The sequence below is a fragment of the Falco punctatus genome (genome assembly GCF_963210335.1).
Source record: "Falco punctatus genome assembly, chromosome: Z".
Taxonomy (NCBI): Eukaryota; Metazoa; Chordata; class Aves; order Falconiformes; family Falconidae; genus Falco; species Falco punctatus.
Genome location: NC_137586.1, coordinates 42,626,697 through 42,647,072, shown reverse-complemented (window position 1 = coordinate 42,647,072; position 20,376 = coordinate 42,626,697).

The window sequence follows — 20,376 nt, the reverse complement described above, 5'->3', positions numbered from 1 at the left end:
CAGAAATGTTTCCATTGACTTCAGTGAACCTGGAATTTTACCAGATTTTCTATGCCATGTTTCTAAAAGCCAGATCTGCCTGACAAAAACATCTGTATCTACTGTCTTTTTAAAGTCTCATCAGTAATCTCTTGCAGACCTGCCTGAAACATTTGGAATTGCATTTCAGAAGTTTATAAAAAGACATGAGAAACTTTCTTACTTTGTTGGATTTTTTTTTTGTTTGTCAGAAAAGGAAATGCTTCATAATGATGAATTACCTGAGATGGTTTAAACAGTTGGAACTCTTGACAGCTTGCCCACCATAACTTTCAGTAGCCCTTTTTGCTGGGGGTGCCAGTTATTTCAGGTGTCATGGGAAACACAAGTCATAAAACACGCTCAGCTCCCACTGGGTGCTACTTCTAATCTCAACAAATCATGCTTTAACCAAAATCTTGTTGGACTCAACTTCCAGAAAGTAGCATCTCTTCTGGTGAGGGATTTTTCTGGCAAAACCCCAAGAGTCTTCCTCTAGGAAAGCTCCTGCTTTTAGAGGGAGTGTCACTAAGGAGAAGCCGAGTAAGGAGGAGGTTTACTATAAGCCAGGGAATGGCCCCAGGCAGCATGAACGCTTTTCCCCGCTTAATGGTCTTCAGTTTTCTCTCTGGCTCAATAGCTTGCAACTCTTTTGTGAAACAACAGTATAACGAAGACCATGACTGCATAGCTAGGACTTTTAACTTACAACTGTACCCCATACAACTCCATCTTTCTGCCTTTTTTCTATTCTGCTAAGAAAAAAACCTGAATAGCCAGTATTGGTGCTCCTTGAGTGCCAGTTCACTTGCCTAGCAATTTTATTCAGAAAACAGATGGTTCAGTATGTGAAAGAGGGCTGGTAGGGACCTCTGTGTGAGGTCCTTGGCAGGGTAATCTCATTCCAAAGATCTAGGTGGCTGGAATTCTCTCCCCCTCCCCTTTAATACAAATCCTTAAGTGTTAAGTCAGGCAGAAAATGAGTCTAGTCTACATTTATCTTACTGAATGGCAGTCAACTCCCGCCTAATCTTTCAACATATATTTGTTCAATGGATCAACAGATTGTTTAAGCAGCATGACGGACGGGTTTAGAAATGTGTCTGCTTATGTTTGGTTTGTACTGAACCATTGACCATTTTGTTTGTGAATCCATCATAAATTACATCTCCAGGTTACTCAATACAAGTAAGGAGGGGAAATACTTGTTCTCACTGTGTTGAAAGGCTTCTTACACAGCTGTCAGCCTCCACAAGGGAAGCTGAATCACATCACTACTACTTTAGCTTTGTTTTTCAAAAGCTGGATGGATATGTCTGTGCTTTAACAAGTCTTTTGCTAATTGTAACTGTACTTATTGAAGATAACATAAGGCAAAATGCAAGACAGTTATTGTCAAATAATACGTAATAATTTTGAAATAAGGATGTGAGATTGTAATTGTGTATGTTATTTTAGCTGCATTTGACAAAACAGAGGCTAAGTAACACCAGAAATATATGCGACATTTTTAATAATGGAAATACATCCCAAAATTGTTATGAGTGCAAAAATGACCTGATGGGTTGTGTTTAATGACATCTGAAAGCAAGCCAGGAAGGTGGCACTCCCAGCATCAACAGGGCTGTGGATTGTGTGATTCAATTAACTCTTAATCTGAAAATTGCTTTTAACATGGTTGTTATGTGAGTGCTGCTGCCTCATGTGGGGGATGAAGGAACTGGAGGAAGTTCCAAGGCCTGCAAATTCTGCAAACAGGGAGAGCTTGCCTGTAAGCAGGTGAGGAGCAAGAGATGTGAAGGTGACCTGAGTACTGCCAAACACCCCTTCCCAGAGGCTAGAAAGGCCAGAAAACTGAAACTCAGTGTCCACCACTTTTGGCTATTGCATTTGCTTTGAGCTGCTTTTCTACCCAGGGAGCATAGGAATGTGGCACAAAGCTTCCTTCTCCATACAAATTCCTTAAACAAAGTTGAGAGTGGGCTTAAAAGAAGGAAAAAGATGCATATAAGGGCCACCCTTACTGTTTTCACCCATCCTCATTTCCAGAATTTTCATTTCCTTTGAAGATAATTCTAAACAAGAAAGAGGCTCACCTTGTCCTAGCTACTACATACCTGAAGGCAGTGAGACTCAGGTGCGACTCCCTGCAGCCTACCTCAAGCATTGTTAAAACGTGTTTGAGCTGGAACTAAATGGTGCTGGAAAAGGCAATGAGGAGAGAGCTGGAGAAGAAGAAAGGATGCTCAGCAAAGGACTTCAGAAGGAAGAAGCTGAAGGAGAGTGATTAGAGTTGGCTAACTTGCTGTTTTAGATGGTTACATTCTCAAGGAAAGTTTTTTTGATTCATGTTTTTTTTTCTGGGATTTGTTAGCCTTTTTATAGTCTCTTGTGCACTAAGACTTTTTGAGATTGGTAGGAAATGATTGAATTTTTTGTTGTTTGAAACCTTAAGCTTCAGTGGGAAGTGTGTGCTGAACTTTATTTTTTAAAGAAAGCCCAGGGAAAAAGCCGTTATGGCAAACAAGTGTACATAATTATGTTGGAATTTTCTCTTTTACTTTTAATTTTTGGGTGGAGAGTAGATTTGTCATTTCTCTATGAAAAAAATGCTTCCAACTTTTAGTTCAGCTAATATTTTTTTTTTCTTCCTAACCATTTCTAATACGGTTTTAAGAAACTGGTAAGAAAAAAGATGAGAAGGAAGAAAGTGGCCTTGAGAGTATGTAGAAAACACTAGTAACAAAGTTGAGCAATTTCTATAGATCTGAATTTGGAGCATAGAAAGGCAAATGGAGTTTGTAACTCAGAGAGTAGCATAAATATTATCCTGTGAGCCTGGAACCACTTTTTCTTAACCCTTATCCTCTAAGAAAAAAATCCCAACATCTATTCATTGTAGTAATCCCTGGAGTATTATTTTAGTATTTTAGTAATTTTACTTACTGTATTTCTTTTATATGGGTCATGATGCTGACTGAAATTTCCTTTCCCCCCTCCTCTATCTTAAGATGATATAGACAGCTTTATGAATTGCTTCTAGAATATAGTGTTTTCCAAGTATTTGCTCAGGGAATAAGATGTCCTTGAACTCTCATATTTCTGGTCGTTTTTTCCATTATTTTTTTTTTAAAGTTAAAAGTGGGATGGTTTGAGCACCATCTTATGTGCCATTAAAGACTCTGAATATCAGATTCTTACTTTTATCTTTTGTTTATTTTTGGCTTTTCATCTAGACAATATGGAGAGTTCCTTTCTTAGCCCAAAATGGTAGCATTATTGTCAGTTTCTCAAGGTTTTTAAAAGAATAAATTACATGAGGTAAATCAAAACAAAAGTCCTTCACCCAGAAGCAAATGCATAAACTTACCAATGCATGGATACAAATACTGATAGATAACTTCTCCACTTTGACAGCTAGTGCTTGATATGAAATACTGGAATATTCTGGCTGTGAATTTTAAGTGTGATGTACTGAATGATTCCACTTACCCCATGCACTTGTATGTATATACAGTAAATATCAAGGGGAGGACAGAGTTACTTGGACACTGAAATTCATAATCTGTGAGGCTGGCAAATTGAAAATTGTAGTACAAGAAATATATGAACCTGCTTGTTTTCAAAGTAATTCCTTTAAAGTGCATATCACCTCCACATGGATATCTAATTATATTAATATATAACTTTATATATATATAATTATTTTTATTTGTTGTTGAAATGATTAATTGCAGAAATTTTGTTAAAATAGCTGTTGGCCCGCTACCAATAAAAAGGGTTTTGCTGATTGTAACTAAAGCTAACTGAAAATTTGATTTTTTTTCAAGAAGCATGTTGTCATCTCCACAGCAAATCTATTTTTATTGTTGAAAATGTAATTATTTTTATTCTCAGATGCTGCAGTCTTCTGGGTCCTCAGGTTCCTCTTCTTCCTAATGCTCACAAGTCCTGACTGGGCTTCAGTGGGGGGAGCAGGGAGGAGAACACGACCAGTGTGAGGTACAAGTGATGCAAAACAGGAGAACTTGGACTAAATAGGAAGACTTATCTACACAGGAGAATATGAGCATGAAATCGTGAAGCTAGAAGCCCCATATAATATCATTATGAAGTATATTTTTTAAACTTATGTTGTCCTTTAAAAATTTGTCTTCTCCTTGCACCTTTCTTCTTAATATATTGAGTAGTTTTGAGGAGGAAACAAAAGTTCTGTTTTGAACTCTGCCATTTCCATGAAAGTCCAACAGTTCAAAAATAGTGGTTTTTACTCTATTTTGAATGCTGTACCTTGGTTATGCAAATCAGGATTTGAATTCTCACTCCAGCTACTTTTAAACCATGTTATATGGCTGAAGCAGCATGAATCAGCTCTTCAAAGTATGCAAAAAGACTTAGAAATAGGCAACAGAAGGTCTATGTTGTCACACCAATTCCTTCTCCAACCTTAGCAAATGTTTAGATGTTGCCGAAACAGAAGAGGTGGTACTGAGGCACGCACAGATGTAAAGACGTTAGTGCTGTGGTCCTCTCTGAGATGCCTTTTGAGTATTTTTCAAACATGTCAGATGTATAGGGGTTCAAAGTTGCTTAAGCGTGGTCTTCTATGCATGCTATGCATTTGCTTCCTACTATAAGTAGCCATGAATTTCAGTTCTGGATATCCAGTTTGGCTTCACAGATTTTTCTTTCTTGAAAGTTGTAGCTGGAATTTTGTTTGTTCAAGCCACAGCTTTCTCACCAGAATGTTTTGTAATAAACGTTTAAAAAAGGGGTTGACTTTGAGAACTAGGGTCCTGCTATTTTTGCCATCTTGACTCTAAACTGGCATAAACTACCTTTGTTGTATTCTATCAAAAGGCTGTTTAAACTTATTGGGTTTTTTCTTTTTTTTTTTTTTTTTTCTTTTTCTCTTGCTTAACCTGTCTTTTGTCAATGCTGGAGGTTGCATGATTAGTAAATAAAGGTTCAATATCTTCTATTGAAGGAAGATACGGTACGGCACAGCATACTAGTGTGAGTGGCTGAAAGCCAGTTTGATTGTAATTGTCTGCTAAATAAATATATTGCATTTTATTGTGGTTACTGGTGTTTTCATATGGGAACCCATCTTGGTTAGAGTCTTACTTTGGTTTGCAGGTACAAATTGGGAAGGTTTCTAGTGGCTTCAGCAGTAGTATTGTGTTTCAGTGGAGTTCAAAATATGGCACTGGAGTATGCTAGAATGGAAGAGCACTCCTGGTGAAAACCCAACTGAAAAAACATTCTAGAAGGCCAATCTCTGGAAATTGATTCGTGCAGGGACCCTTGTGCCTTGCCTTTTCTCTTTTGCAGCAACAAGACATTGACATCCATAATGTTGCATGGAAACCCGGCTCTTCAGATGCACAGCTGTAAGGTGTTTCTGAAGGCTTGCTGGCAGGCAGGGGTGGAGCACCCATGTTCAGGATGTTACTGACCCCACTTTCAGTGGCCAGAAGGAGCTGTTTTCCTGAGTAGTCTCTGGCAGGCTCTTTCACCACACAGTCTCTCACTCTTTTCTGTCTGCTAAATGGCATGTTGCTTACCATCTTCTGTAGTCTGCTTTGAGATTCACAGCTAAAATGCCATGTAAAAGCTAGGTAGTACTAATCTATGTGGCAGCTTGTTAAAGTGTCATGGTTTCAGTGATGCATTTGTAACCACTCTAACATAAGATAAATGTGACAAGTGCTAATTCCAAACACCCACGTTATTGAAACTGAGAACAGCTTCGCTAAAGTACTTTGAATTTCCTGAGGACATCTGAGGTCTATAGTTAAAGCATCTCAAGCTGCTTTTACCTGCAAAAATGAAAATGTTACATTAAATATCCAAGACTCAAAAAGATTGTTTTAAAAGGTGTTGGGTGAAAAATGCACTTGCATGTGTTTGAGACATACAAACACTTCTCATTCTCTGGAGGAAGCGAAGGAAACTGTGGGGTAAGAATATGTTGGTCTCTATGGGAAAAGAAACAAGCTAATGCCCAAGCACCAAGACCTGTGTGTTAGCACAGCTTAATTTGTGAGTGTCCCTCACCGTGAGATTTTCCTGATGAGTCTGTGTCATGGACAAGAAAACTGCCTGTGTGAGAAGGAGCTAGTCAGAGGGAGGAAGGGAAGACTATTCTTCACTTGATGTGTTGCCAAAATGAACTGAGTGATGCCATTTTCTGTCTTGAATGGGAAGTTCTATACATGACAGTGCTGAAAGGTGGTCCTGCCCCATCTGTGTCCATTGTAAGCAGCGACATTTATTAGGATTTGTAAATTCTGATTTAAAAACAAAAAGAGAGGGGAAACTTTCATTTTCAACTGACTTTTACCTATGGGTCTTCTGTGTGAAAAATGGGAAAATACTGAAATGCCTGATGTCAAATTACAAGAAGGTGCAAGATGTCAACCAAGTACTGAAGAATCGCTGAGCAAGCAATTACCTTGCTAGTGCTGGTGACTCCAAGAAGGTAGAGTCTTCCATATGGCCGACAGCATAAGATGTTTGAGATGGTGGTCATATGGTGCAGCTGCAGAACAAGCATGGGACAGTGAGAGAAAAGCAAAAGACAAGAGGTGAGTGGGCAGTCTGCAAACCACGAGGCAGGCTCTCAGTGATGCTGTGAAGGGTTTGCAGATTACAGTATGGTTTGGGCATAACTGCCGGAAAAGAGTGCAGAGAAAACTCACACAGGAAAAGAAGCAAGCTTATACTGGGGCTGTGTAAGTCACACCATCTGGGGCATATATGGCTGCAGATACTGTAGAATCTCCTTTTGAATGAGGGAACTCTGCAGAAAGTGGGATTCCTTCCCCATCATAAATCTCATACCTTGCCATTTTTTATTCCCCAACAAGAATAATAGAAAAGGCCTCACTAAAAGAACAGTGATTATGGTCTTTTCCATCATTCTTCCTAGGCCATTCTGTCATTAAGTTGTTTTCCAGAAATTGTTGCGCTCTGTCAATATTTAGACATAAAGAAAGATTTCTGGATTCCAGTTTGTAAACAGTTCAAAGTTGTCTACATAGACAGCAACTACAAAGAAGCAGGGAGAGGGATAATAAACCTGTATCCTATTTGCCAAATCAAGGCCAATCACTTAGCCTTGAAATACAGTTTGTTTATCTAAGTTTTTTCCTTTTTTTCTCTTCCTCTTAACCCATGGAAATATCCTAAAAAGAGTAGTGTTTCTTGTAGTAGAAAACAGTATTTTTCCTTTGCTATGTTCTTCTTCTTCTGAAGAATGTGTTTATCCTGTATTCTTACAGCAATTTTTCCTGACACTCCAGCTAAATCTTTGTTTGGTTTTTGTTCCTTCATGTGATAGATGGTTTCCTTATTGAAGTTATAATGAGCTTATCTCTGTGATTCACCAGAGATCAGCCAGGCTAAACCGTCAACATTAAAGTCTACCCAACAGTGACACTGTTCACTGAAACAGTGTTAATAAACATATCATCTTACACAAGCCAAGTGCAATAATAGCTACCTTAAAATGACAGATCCATCACAATAACTTATGTTTTATGACAAAAGGAATCTACAAATGGTCAGAAGATTGTTTTTCTCTCATGTAGCTATTTTACAGTTAAAAATTGTGCTAACTTTTTAATATGTTTCTGAAGTACTGGTTATATTGAAAGAACATGAAAGGTTAGTCCCTTAAAATACAGGGGGAAATGATTTGTATCAAAAATTGGGAGAAACGCATCTGGAGACAACAGAAGGAAGCAAGGAAGGGAGCATTGAAACTTTTTTGCTTACATTATAGTTAGTTTGAAATTGTGTGGTTAATGTGTAACTCCCTTTCATCTTGTATGGTTTCTAATTGTAAAGTGAACAAGTGAAAGGAAGAGAAGGGTTTTTTTGCCTTGGACATGGTGCAACAGCAGGAGTCTTCAAGTTACATCTTGTATATCTGGCACATGATCCTTCTGGCCCACTTTTAATGTGTTTCTCTGTAGAAAATAGCTTCTTCAAGGTTAAGATTCTTTTTGGCAACTAGGTGTTTTCTGTGTGCTTAAACTTGCGTTTTTGAGGTGAAAGACACACAGGGAGTTGGCATCTTGTTCTTCTGAACTGGGAGATATCTTGCAGAACAATGTGTACCGTCGAGGGCAGGAGTGAGAGGTGGAGGAACTTGAAGCAGTGGCAATACACTCAAAAGCCTCACTCTTCTCAAATTTCTGCTCAGAGCTACTCTTAAACGCTAGAAGATTGTGGAAATTCCCCTAAGAGGATATCTCCAGGGTCATCAAAACCTCTTATTAATATTTCCAATAAATACCTTTAAATAAATTTATTTGTAGTTCTTTGGACATGGCTGCGCATTGTCCAAATGTATTTTTCCTTTGTACACAGACAATTTTCTTTCTGCTTCAGTGTATACAATGTGGTACTTGTTTGTGTAATCCCCTGAGGTTTTGTTGTGTAATTAGTCTGCAGGTTTTTTTTCTTAAGCTTAAAGATAAACTTAATCTGTAATATTTCCCTTCTCTTGTTCTACTATTTGCAAATCTGGGAAATGGTCACTGAGGTCAGAGAGAAGCTGTGGAACATGGCCATCCCTGGAAACTCTCTGATATAGCATCAGAGTTGTCAAGGAGACAGGCGATGGATGACTGTATTTTTCAAGTCGTGGGATTTTAGGTTTTATGACTTCAGCTGTGGACTCTGCTGCTGACTGAGCAAACAGCTTAATCACTCTGTGCCTCTGTAAAATGGTTATAATATTTCCTTGTTGCATCAATGTTGTGATGAAAATGAAGCAGTGTTTCTAAGTGACCATGAGGTCAGGCAGTGAAAGCTAATCCAATTGCATCCTGATTAGCAGACAAAAAGTTATTTAACAGTAGTGTAATGGTAGTCCTTGAATTATTATGCACAGTATGCCCAGCTGTGCGCAGGGAAAGTGATGTAGCTGTAAAGTTGTGGCTCGACATGGTTTGTAAGTGAGCAGGGGAGAGGCTGGAGGGGGAGGGAGGGAAGCACTGGGGCAGCTCCTCGGGCTGCATGGAGAAGAGCGTACTGATGAGTCATGTCTAGGCAAGCATGAAATATGTGCATCTCCCTCCCCAAATCTGGATGTATTTTTATTGTTTTGGGCTTCACAGTGATCTTGATCTCTCTCCTTTTGGCACTGGATGTACCTCTGAGTAAATGCCTATCACAGATATATGGTCATAAACACCAAAATTATCTTATGACTAAATCTAGCTACCCCTGGGTCTTCTCATCTCCCCAGACGGCCACCGCTTGCCTGTAAGTCACCTTAGTGCCAACTGGCAGCTTCCTCATCTCCTCTGGGAAGCGCAATGGACAGCAGCAATGGAGAAGATAGTCTGGGACCAGATGCCATAACTGGGGATATCTGTGACCCCATCAGTGAGGTAGCTGCTGCCTGAAACACCCCTTCTCAAGGTGAGTGTATCGGTTGCATCAGCTTGGTGTGAGCAGCTATGGGAGGCCTTGAGGAGGGGTGTGTCGTGGTTTAACCTCAGCCAGCAAGTAAATACCACACAGCCGCTCACCCGCAGGATGGGGAGGAGAATCAGGGAAACAGGTAAAACTCATGAGTTGAGAGGAGAAGAATTTAATAATTGAAATTAAGTAATATAAAATAATAATAACATCAACAACAATTGTAATGAAAAGGAGAGAGGAGAGAGGAACAAAACCCAAAGGGGAAAAAAACCCTCAAGTGCTGCACAGTACCACCTGCTGACTGAAGCCCAGCCAGTTCCCCACCAGCAATCGGCAGGCCCCAGCCAACTCCTCACACTTTATGTACTCAAGTGTGACTTCTATGGTATGGAGTATCCCTTTGGCCAGTTAGGGTCAGCTGTCCTGGCTGTGTCCCCTCCCAGTTTCCTGTGTCCCTCCAGGCCTCTCGCTGGCTGGGCCTGAGAAACTGAAAAGTCCTTGGCCTATTATAAACACTACTTAGCAGCAACTAAAAACATCAGGTTTTAAGCTGTTTAAAAACATACTAAATCCAAAACACAGCACTGTACCAGCTACTGAGAAGAGCATTAACTCTATCCCAGACGACACCAGGACATCGTGCACCTTTCCCCCTGGGGAGACGGGGAAACTGGTGGTGCAGCCAGACAAACTGGATACTGCCTTCTGCTGAGAGCTGAGCTGCGCGAGTGGTCTGTGCGCCCAGGTTATGATGGGTGCGAGTGGCACATCCCGTGCTGGCTGCCTGAGCTGCAGCTGATGCTGGCCAACCTTGTGCCAGGTCACCTGGGCAAATTCTGCCTCTTTCCTTACACTCACACAGGGTGGCAGTTGAAGAGGTCCCAGTTCCCTCCTGCACCAGATGCCTGCTCAGTTCTTAGCTGCCTTGTATCAATTGGGTAGCCTTTAGAAGGAATTAAAGAAGATTGCAAAGGTGTGATCTGACCCCTATGTTAAAATTCTTATATTGGTAACATCAAATAGACCCACGTTGAAAATAAGTAATGTGGTTTGCACAGAAGGTGCTCTGACTTTTCCATGGCTTCTTTTTTTTTTTTATGATGATGATTTATCTGCTTTGATAGACATCAAGATGATAGAGCTGGTCCAAAAGTCAAAATTTCTGGCTTTCTGGAACCAGAAGTAGAAATGCCAAAATTTCCCACAGAAAGATCTTAACAAACAACTCATGACTTGACTTGGAAAAATTCAGGATGAAATGGAGTAAGAGCACCCAACCCTTAAATTATTATTTTGGCCACAGTTCTTGCACACCTTCAGTTCCTGAAGAGTCATAAATTGCTTGTGGTCCTGGCTGGACAGTTTACATGGACCTCTCAATCTGCAGTAAGTGATGCCCTCAGCTGCTACAGACTGCAGACCCACCATGCAATCTGCAAAATGGCTTGCTTGTGGTTTTGGTCTGTAGCTGTGGGAATTCAGGAGGGCTTGAAGACTGGCATCTCTATGCTCCAGCCCTCCTCCATGGCAGAACTACGCTAGAGAATTTAATTCGTGAGGCCTAAGCTCACCAGCAGGCTTCAGTCAATATTGAGAAGGATTCAGAGGTGGCCATCAGTTGTAATGAAGTGTCAGAACTTTTAGGTCTTTTGCTGATTTATGGAATAGAAAAATAATAGATTTTTTTTTAACTAGCCTCACCATATAATGTTTGACTTATTCAGAAATGATCCCAAACAGTGCAGATACTCCTGAAGAAGAATTATGTGCATGAATGTGATGAGTGCTATACACAGAGTGACCAACAGATAAATGGCATGTTAAGTTTTTTCAGGGTAGATTAGGCCTGTTCCTGATATACAAATTCTGAGCAGGATTAGAATTAATTATACTTAATTATTTTATGGTGGTCACTATTTTAAGTAGTGATAATGTGCTCTTTGGGAGCATTAAAGTCAGGGAATTAAAATTTATTGCTTATCTCAGCATCATTTGTCATTCTTATTTATGCTTCTTTACTTCAGTCAAAATACTAGAAAATAATTCAGGTGATGAGGTGGAGTCTTTCTGTTTGTTAGGGGCACAGGGATTTCAACTTTTCTGCAGTATGCCATGTAGAAATGTCATGCCAACATAGTGACAAACGATGAGGAAAAGGCTAAGGTACTTTATGCCCTCTTTGTCTCAGTCTTTAATAGTAAGACCAGTTGTTCTTGGGGTACCCAGCCCCCCAAGCTGGAAGACAGGTATGGGGAGTAGAATGCAGCCCCCATAATCCAAGAGGAAATGGTCAGTAACCTGCTGCACCACTTGACACACAGATGTCTATGGTGCTGGATGGGATCCACCCGAGGGTACTGAGGGAGCTGGCGGAAGTGCCATTTTCAATATTTATCAGCAGTCCTGGCTAACTAGGAAGGTCCTAGTTGACTGGAGGTTAGTAAATGTGATGCCTATTTACAAGCAGGGCAGTAGGAGGATCTGGGGAACTACAGGCCTGTCAGCCTGATCTCACCGCCAGGGAAGGTTCTGGAGCAGATCATCCTGAGCACCATTACATGGCATGTGCAGGACAACCAGGGAATCAGGACCAGCCAGCATGGGTTTATGAAAAGCAGGTCCTGCTTGACAAACCCGATCTCCTTCTTATAACAAGGTGAACTACCTAGTGGATGAAGAAGAGGCTGTGGATGTGATGTACATACACTTTAGTAAAGCCTTTGACACAGTTTCCCACAGCAGGAAAAAAACAGCTGCTCATGGCTTGGATGGGTGTACTCTTCACTGGTTAAAAAACTGTCTGGATGGCTGGGTGCAAAGAGTGGGGGTGAATGTAGCTACATCCAGCTGGCGGCTGGTCACAGTGGTGTTCCCCAGGGCTCAGTGTTGGGGCCAGCCCTGCTTAATATCAAGAATCTGGATGAGGGAACTGAGTGCATCCTCAGTAAGCTTGCAGATGGCACCAGGTTGGGGGGGAGTGTTGACCTGCTGGAGGGCAGGAGGCTCTGCAGAGGGATCTGGGCAGGCTGCACCAATGACCTGAGGCCAATTGTATGAGGTTCAACAGGGCTCAGTGCCGGGTCCTGCCCTTGTGTCACAGCAGCCCCACACGACGCTACAGGCTGGGGCAGAGCGGCTGGAAAGGGCCTGGTGGGAAAGGGCCTGGGGGTGCTGGTCCACAGCCGGCTGAGCGTGAGCCAGCAGTGTGCCCAGGTGGCCGAGGCGGCCAGCAGCACCCTGGCTGGTACCAGACACGGTGTGGCCAGGAGGACCAGGGCAGCGATGGTCCCCCTGTACTGGGCACTGGTGAGGCCGCACCTCGAATGCTGTGTTCAGGTTTGGGCCCCTCACTGTAAGAGGGACATGGAGGTGCTAGAGTGTGTCCAGAGGAGGACAACAAAGCTGGTGCAGGGTCTGGATCGCAAGTGTTATGAGGAGCAGCTGAGGGAACTGAGGTTGTTTAATCTGGAGGACACTCAGAGGAGACCTTATTGTTCTCTGTTCTCTACAACTATGTGAATGGAGCTTGTAGGCAGGTGGGTGTGGGTCTCTTCTCCCAGATAACAAGCAACAGGACAAGAGGAAAAGGCCTTAAGTTATGCCAGGGGAGGTTTAGATTGGATATTAGGGGAAATGTCTTCACTGAAAGGGTGGTGACACAGTGCAACAGGCTGCCCAGGGAAGCACTTGAGTCACTGTCCCTAGAGGTATTTTAAAGATGTGTAGCTGTGGTGCTTAAGTGACATGGTTTAGCGATGGACTTGACAGTGTTAGGTTGGCAGTTGGACCTGATGGTTTTTAAGGGTATTTTCCAACCTAAATGATTCTGCAATATGTACTGCAGTTCCCCAGTGGAGGTTTGTGAGCGATACAAGAGTTGGGACTTGGAGTGTTGCTGAATCATCCAAAGCACCAAGAACAATTTATACAATTAAAATTATATTTACATGTTTCTGAGGGCATTTTTGGAAAAGAAAATACTTGCAAAAAGTTATCATCCCACCATGAAAATTAGAGATAGAGGAAGTAATAGGAATATACATACTCCACATTTCTACTGCTTCAGAATTGTTTCCTTCCTTCGGCAGATGTGGTTCACTAGCCCCTCCATTTTCCCAAAGCCTTCTAAGGGTTGCATTCAGCTGGCATGCAAGGGCTAAATCAAACAATAACGTGGTAAGTGCTTTATTTTCCTGCACACTGTAATTATAGTACTGCATGTTTCTACAATGATATGTTTATGTGATGATATAGATGTAGGTTATTGTGTCTGTGTTCCAAGAGCCTGCTCTTCTGTTCTTGTTTAAATTATGTGCTTTGAGTCCAAAGGTGAATTGGATAAGTATGTAAATTGGAGAAGGGTATAATGAAATGAGATCCTTTTCAGCATGGTAGATACTTGGATTTCAAAATTTTTGGTACACACACAGCTGTCACCAAAGCTGTTCTAATTTGTAAGCTTGTTTAGGGAAATGTTTTTGAGCTGACTTTGCACATATGGATATTATAACTAAGTTAAGTGTCCTTACCATATGAAAGTGCACATAACAATTCAAATTGTAATGCATTGCATTTGCATTATATGATTCTATAATTCTGTAATAGAATGGATTTATTTTAAATGATCATTGGATTAATAATCTGATGGGGTTTTAGGTAACAGGCTATAGCTATCTGAGATGACAGCTTTCTTTAGTTAGGGCTAGCAGTATTTGTGTGGTAACTGCATTTCATGCCAGTTTAATCTGGAGAAACAATCAAGTAGACTGAGGTACAATAAACTTCATGGATTTAAAAAAAACACAGAAAACAAGAACATACCTGAGTGATATTGACATCAATGTTTTTCTGGGTGGGAAAGAAGTCTGAATAATGATGGAGGAGAAAAGAACACGCTCAGACATCTAATGAGTTCATTCACACTTGCAGATATTTGTTGTTAAATCCTATAAAGAACATCAGGTGCCCCCATTTTGCTGGAGGCAGCAGAGCTGCCTAAGCATATTCCAATTTTGAGAATCAGATCATTTTTATCAGTGACTAAAATGTGAATTATTTTGTATCTGAGGTTATAATTTTGAATGAGCAAGAGATACAAGAATTACATGCCCGTTACTGGTGTTGTAAGAATAGATGGGGTTTTTTTAAATGTACACACACTCCGTTTACACAAACAATTACTTAATTTGCCAAAAAATAATAATAAACACAAAACCATAGTAAGGTACACAGTCATGTAGAATAAGCAAAATAGCAGTCTCCACCCCCCAACTAAATAGTGCATCTATAATACCACTATCAGTTGACAGTTAACATTGCAAAAGGATATTTACGGCTTGGCAGAAGTTTTTACCTGCTCGTCTCTCTAGTCACTGCCATTGCACTCCCATCTTGGATAGCCTGAAGGTTAAAGATCTCTTAATACAAAGGTTAACACCTGAAATCCAGTTTTGACCAGGCCTCATGACATACTATTGTTCTGTCCGATCTCTCTTCCCCGTCTCTTATCCTAGGGCAGCTCTCAGCTGTGCAAAATGTTGTGGTCTCCTGGAACCAGAGAATTTTCTGCAGTTTATAGCAACAGATTATCTGTTCCTTGCTGTTCTGTCTTGCACTCCCTCTTTTTCATGCCACATACTTTCTCCACTCTCCCACTATTTTTACTTGCATCTGGTTCAGAGGAAGTGTTTGTCTGCTTTTGCAGTTTAACTTTATGCAGGAGAACAGTAAGGAGGTCCTAAGTTCTTATGCATAGGACCCCCTTAAACTGTAGTGGAGAAAAAGAGTATTGTGTAGGAATTAGTTCTTTAACAATTTCTATGCATAGTTTTCTGTTTTATCAGGAAAAGTAGAAACTGTCCTTTGCATAGGGCAAAAGCCGATTTAATTTTAAATGTGGGGCCATAGAAGTTTTTTTGGAAAGAACAGGGTTCTCATACTTACCCTCCTAATGAAGTTCATTATCTCTCCTGCAAAAGACTGGAAGAAAGCTGTAGCACATTAAATGTGAAGGCATGATTAAGCTACTTCTTATCCCTAGCATCCTTGAGCAGAGCATAATGTAGTCTGAATGTATGTGGGCACAAAGTCTGTGCATTGAGGATTATTAATAAGGTCCCAGCATTACCTACAGCTAATTCTGTCATTTCTTTTCACTTTCTTTATCCCACTAACAGGTATGGGAACCAGTGCTGGTTTTGCTGCCTTCTGAATCTAGGCTTGTCTTCACATGTGTGATATAACATTGTACAGGAACAAAAAAGTCATTGTTCTGGGATTTGATAGCTAGTGGACATAGGAAAACAAATCTGAGTATCATCTAGAGAAAATGCTAAAATCGCTCAGATAGAGCTTGTAACAGGTCTTTACTAGTTGTTCAGCGTTGAATAATCTTGTTTTTCCAGGCACTTGGATTGTTATTACCGAGTGTAGTAGACTTTGCTGCAATGTTGCGTATGCTGAATAAAGTTATACAATGGTAGCTGTAGAGTAGGAGAAAATTAGGTCTTTAAGCTTGAAGTAAGATACTGCATGGGTTTTTTTTCCCTTCTCTGTAAATGTGGCTATTTAGCGGATGCTTACTGTATATACTAAACATGCGTCAGACCTCCTTGGCCTGAGGAACAGTGAGGATGATCACAAGAAAAGTGTGCTTATATCTGTGTGTCTCATTCTGCACAGAGGACTTTCTTAAACATGAGAATGGCTTGAACCTTGAGCATGTTGTCCAACTGAGCAGTGAAGTGATTTAAGGCAGATGGAAGAATCATCACTTTTACATCTCTAGGATGACCTGCAAATTTCCTCTGACAATGACTCAAGTGGGCGTGTCTGAAAGAATGGACATTTTTCTCACTTCAAAGGCTTTAAGGAAGTCTGTTGACATGGCGGTATCAGCAGGCATGTGCTGTCGTTCAGATCTGTGCCACACAAACCAGGCTTCCCTAGGAAAGTCTATTGTCAAGAAGCACATAAGAAACCTGCTTATAGAAAGAGCACTGAACTTTCTTATAGTAGAAATAGTTTCTGGTTAATTAATTGCAGTTATATTGTGCCAGATCAACTAGCAGAGAGTTTGGCCCTAGAGATACTGTGTTTTATGCAAGGTGACTTTCTGCTATGACTCATCGCAGGAGCTGTTACTGAAGAGTGGAGAGGACTCTTTCTCACTTCCACTGTGATGAACATGCTACATTTTACATGACCAGATTTGCGTAGGACAGAGGTAAAATGTGTTATCACTTTTCTTTTTTGTTGTTGTCAGAAAGTTATATGACTCACAAAACATTATTTTTTGTTAGAAGAATCAGCTGAATATGTGAAACTGTTCTTTCTAATCCCTTTCCAGATATCCTTTGCACTTGATAGTTGGCCAGTAGTGCACTGGAAGGAGTCTTTGGTCATTTGTATAAAGTAATAAACAGGTATAGGTTATCCAGTAATGTTAGGGCTTGAAATGCTTTGTAATATTTTGAGTGGCTGACTACGTACAGTATGTACTGTATGAGTTACTTCTAGTCTCAAAACTGAATTTCACACCAAAACCTAACACATAAAAGTTAATAGGTTTTTAAAGAAAGAAGGGACTCTTAGAGCATGTATTTTAATACATGCCCAATGGGACACTGGTGTTCTCAACATTTTCTGTGTTGTTCATTTTGCATGTTTAGATGGGCACAAAGCTAAAAAATCGTACTAGTTGAAGACTTATAAAATCAGAACAGCAATTATTTGCTTGAAGGGATACTACTATCATTTAAGCCTGTTCTTAGCTTTAAATGAATTTGAATTTAAGTTGACTGTAAATAAATGTTAGCAGAATAATGACCTACAGAGACAGCTTGATACTATTCTGTAAATTATTGTACACATAAGTTGTCTGATATGGCAGTTAAAACAGGTGTAACATCAAATCATATCATTAAGAATTCTCTAAATACCTTAATACTTAAATGACTAAAAATGTACTGTTTTATTTCCTTACTATGGCAACATTTTTGTGTTGATTGCAATTGTTCTAATTGTTGTACAAGTGTAGGAAATTGTTTCAAATGGAGCTGTGTGGCAGAATAGAAGGTAAGTATACTGTGCAATGGTATACAGAGATGACAGTGGGATTTGTCATTTATCTATAAACAACACATTACGCTGTGTGATAGGAAGATGATTGCTGCAGCCTTCTGTGCTGCAAGTACTTAGCAAAATTTCTGATTTTGCTGACTTACAGCGCATCTAGTTTCAGTGCTATTATTATGTTTTAATGTACAAGTTAAGGTCGATAGCAGTTCCTGGTTCCTAAGCTCTGTCCTGTTTTAAAATCATAGCTGCTGAAGTGGGATTTGATTGTGCTTTATGCAAACAATATTACATTTGTGTTTTTCCTGCTTTCTTTAATAGAAAACAACCCTCATCTTAATTCTGGCAGTTGGTTTGATTCTGGTCTTACATAAGTGTGTCTGATAGTTTCACTAGTGTTAGCATGAATACCCTGTAGTGGGTGTATGAAAATCCATCCCCATCTGTTACTGTATTACTGTTGAGAAGACAAGGTGCCTGATAAATACCTCACAACAAACCTTCATTCTCAGAAGTGTTACAGTGCTCTAAATTGACAACCTATGCAATGCAAAGTATGCCCTGAAATTTATGAATGGCACTAGAAGTCAGGATATAAGAGACTCTGGTCCTCTTCCAGCTATGGTGATGGCTACATAAAATACAGACCTTTTTCCTCCACCATAAACTACAAACACAGCTGTGTAATATACACAGTCAAATGCCAAGGACCTAATAAGATTTTGCTTTCCAGAAATATAAATAATTTAATCAGATTAATGACATTGTTCTACCTGAGGAATTCTATAATTAGTAGATTATTGAAGCAGCCCACAAGTTATCTACCATTAGCACCTGCAGGAATTCCTGTTGTCTTAAACAGTGGAATCAAATGATGTGAATATTCCTGTCATGCAATCTGTAAAGATAATAAGCCTCTGGCATTTTGTAAGCTATATAAATCCATGGATTTCACATTAAATATTTAAAGCACAGGAGGTGTTATTTGTTAGAATACTGATAAAGAGAGTTCAGCCATTACAGCTGCCTTTTCCATTTGGTAAATCCCTCTTTGTCTGAATTGCTTTCAAGCCTTTTTTAATTTGTTTTTTCTTTTAGTTGTGTATTTTTCCAGTTCCTCTGGAGGTGGTTTTTGGACTTTCTATGATAAACATTCAGAATATTTTTACAGAAGTTTTATCCTTTTGATACAGAGAGAATATTCAAACCAGGGGTATAAACAGATGTGGAGCACACAGATCTTTTTTTGAACACCAAAGAAATCTTGCATTAAATACTTGGAAAAGGGTGTCTGTCTTCTGAATATATTTACAAAGCAGAAGCTTCATCCCTGATGTATGCTCCATTCTAAGAGTTTGTTTGAGATAATACTTTGTATCTCTCTGAATCACTGAGGACAAATATATGCTAACATATCCTAATGAGGATATTGTATAATTCTTGAAAAATACAGGCCATGAGGAAGACTACTGATGTCTTAATAGACTGCAGAATTGAACAGAAGCTTTTAAAGACAATAAAAATATGATGACTCTTTGAGAGTGACCACTAAACAGTTAACAGTTTCAGTCATCTGGCAATTCAAAGCAAAAACTTTGTTGGGAGAAGTCTCTCTGTTTTTAATGGATTGCCATGTAAGGCTGGACCTGCAGCCAGGATAACTGATGACCTTTGAAGTCCTTAGAATAAATTATGGTTTGTGTGCAAGAGATGATAATGCAGTTAAAAAAGATTTATGTAATAGTTCTTCAAAGAGCTTGAGGCATTAACACAGGGTCATAAATTAGTAGGATTTACAAGTAAGAAATTACTTTACTGGGAGTTCTCATCCCATATGGTTTTTCCTCCAGGCACTTGCTGGTGTTTAAGTGAAGAGATACCTGTTGAACCCTCCAGGCAGCTGTGAAATTACAGGGGCACCTCTGCTGTTAATGACCCACCTGACTTCAATAGCAGCCAAGTACTTCCTCTGTAGAGAAGTGAGCTTCTACTTGTAGGAGATATGTCAAAACCTTGTCACAAAGTATTTTTAGACCTCAGGCTAAATAATGGGCCAAAAGCTATTTTCACTCTTCTTGGCTTTAGGGGTGGTCTAAGTAAATGGTTTCTAGCCATCCTAAAGTACATTAACAGCTACAGATGACTTGTCCCTATCAATGCGTAAATATTTCTTTAGTCTGCAGAAAGTCGTATTTTAAGTTTTACCAGTTGTTTGGGAGATGCTTGACACCTATGTAACAAGTGGATTATGAATTATTATATTACCAGTACTGACAATAGATGTTTTTCTGTATTCAGCTACAAAGATTTAGACCTTCAAGGAAAGAAAGGAAAGGGACTTCAGTAATGGTATCTGAGCAGCAGCAAGAAATATTACATCCAGCTCCTTAGCACAGTTCCCACAGAAATTAGAGGAAGGGATTGCTCTCCTCATTTGTTGTGTCCCGTCCCCACCCCCCCCCCACCCCCCCAGCTTTTAGCTGGAAACCTCTCTGCTATTATTTCACAGCTTCTTTCACTGAGGAAGACTTGTCATAGGGTATGTGCTGGCTTCCTGGTGAGGACCGCCACATGAAAGCCTAAAGCTTTAAATGTCTTAAAGCCTGAATATTGGTTTCTTAACAGAGTAGAGAAACAGCTCTTATTTGAGAGGTTTGGACTGCTATGCCCTATCACTTGCACTTGTTAACATATTTTAAAACTTGTAGAAGCCATGTATCCTACTCTTTTTTTTTTTTTCCTTATCCTATCTCTTAAAAATAATATTGTGGTAAATGTAAAGCTCAGTAAAACGGGACAATCTCTAGGCTTATTGACCTCTATTATTTCTTGATCTCACTG